A 2,500-nucleotide genomic window follows, 5' to 3' on the forward strand; every position below is an offset into this window, starting at 1 on the left:
ATTCCTAGCTGAGTTTGTGTTAGCTATTTGGTGTAAAATGGCACAAGAACTGTTGTCAGGCATCTCCTGGATAACCCGGTTGGATGGGACAAACTATGTTTCCTGGTCCACGAAATGCTGCTTGCTTTTGCGCAAGGAAGGACTATGGACTGTTGTAAATAACCCACCAGATACTACTGCTTGGGATCCAGATGACGAAGAGGATGCAAAGAAGATAGACGACTTTAAACGAAACAATGAGAAAGCACTTTGCATTATTGGACTAACACTGAATGACCAGCAGCTTGTCCATATTCGTGGTGATGAGTCTGCTGCTAGGTGTTGGGGCATTTTGCGAAGGCTTTATGTTCGAGACAGTGTGGGTGCACATATACACCTTACACGTAAGCTGTTTAGGGCTTGTCTGCAGAAGAATGGAGATATGCTGACCCATTTAAATTACATGAAGGCAACTTTTCAAGAGCTTCATGAAAAGGAGCTGATTTTTTCAGAGTTGCATCAGGTCTACATTATTCTGTCATCTTTGGATGAGAGTTATGATGGGTATGTTTCTTCTTTGGAAGTCCTGACCAGAGAGGAACTGACTTTGACTAACATTACTGGGAGACTGCTGGAAGAGTCCAGAGGGAGGCATGACAGAGACCAGCTGAGAGAGACACAACCACAAAAGGAGCAGCCATTCACTACTGCTTACAATGTCAATAAATGTTATTCTTGTGGGGCTAGAGGGCATATAGCCAAATTCTGTAGAAAGGGTAAAAAACAGAATGTAAATAGCAGTGGGAAGGCTAAGAAGAGCATTGGTTTGGCTATTTCTGGTGAACCAACATCCAGAAACAATGAATTGTGGGTTGTTGATAGTGGGGCTTCACAATGCATTACCAAAGTAAAAAAGAGGTTTATTAATATAAAAAACAGCAACCAATATGTTTCACTGGCAAACGGTTGGAGGATGAAGGCCTCTGGTGAAGGTAATTCCTATTGTCCATGCATTGATGAACAGTTACCTATGTTATATATACCTAAGCTAAGATTCAACCTGTTATCTGTAAGGGAATTGGTTAAAGTTGGGTTTGTGGTAACATTCAGAGAGGAGCAATGCATTATTGAAAGGAATGGAACCTGTGTAACTGCTAATTTGAAAAATGGTTTATTCGTTCTCACAAGTAACCAGGTTAGTACAGTTAAAGCTAACTCGATATGTGAAAACAAGAAGCCACATGATGAGTGTATACATTTATTGCATAGGCGGTTAGGGCATGTGAACTTTAACTCACTACGTAAAACAGTTGAGTTAGTAGAAGGAATTAAACTGAAGCCATGTAGTAAGTATTTGAATTGCAATGCCTGTAATCAGGAAAAGAGTAAGGCAACTCCTGCAAACAGGTTAAACGGTTTCAAAACAACTGTTCCTTTGGAAGTTGTGTTTGCTGATTTAATTGGACCCATGAAACCAAGTTTAGGAGGGTCATGTTATATTTTAAGTATATTGGACCACTACTCTCTATATGGATTTTGTTATCTGCTTAAGTCAAAGGCAGACACTTTCCAACAATTTGCAAACTGGCTGAAGTTTGTGGAGAGAAAAACAAAGAGAAAGGTTCAGTGCATAATTACTGATAATGGTACTGAATTTACAAACAAGCGTTTTGTTGATATGTTAGAATCTGCTGGCATTGAGCATAAACGTTCAGCCCCTTATAGGCCTCAACATAATGCATTTGTTGAGAGACGTGGGCAAACGTTACAAGCCATTATGAGAACCATGTTAAAAGATTCTGGGTTAACAGATAGACTGTGGGGGGAGGCAGCAAAATGTGCAAACCATGTTCTGAATATAGTTGTTAATACTTCTACTGGTAAAATACCATATACAATATGGCATGGTAGAAGACCAAACCTTGATTACCTGCACACGTTTGGCACCCCAGCTTGGGTCCACATTCCTGCACAACTCAGGAGTAAAGGCCAACATAGGGCTAGGCAATTATACTTTGTAGGTTATGAAGCTAACCATAGATCCTATCGTTTCTGGGAACGAGGCACAACTAATATATATAACAGTGCAAGTGCAAAATTCCTTGAGCACGTTGGTTGGGATAGGTTAGAGCAAGTAACTGTTAATACTGATCCTCTAGTGTTTGAGGACTCCTCTGATAACGTAACTAGTAATGATAATACATCTCCTGTAAATATAAAAGATGAAGAGGAGATAGGGGAGATAAAAGACGAATCAGAGAAAGAGGAAGGAAAGGAGACAGAAATTCAAAGCCCTGTAATTCCTTGGCGTTCAACGCGCATCAGACATCCACCTGATCGCTATGAAGCTAGTATAATATGTCAAGTTAGTTCAGTACCTTCTAACTATGATGAGATCAGGATGTATCCTGAAAAGGAACAGGCATCATGGAAAGCTGCAATGAACAGGGAGTTGAAGTCTTTGCAGGATCTTAAGGTCTATGAGAAAGCAAAACTGCCACCTGGTGAGCAAGCTATAGGT

Source organism: Vipera berus, assembly GCF_964194415.1.
Source record: "Vipera berus genome assembly, chromosome: W".
NCBI lineage: Eukaryota > Metazoa > Chordata > Lepidosauria > Squamata > Viperidae > Vipera > Vipera berus.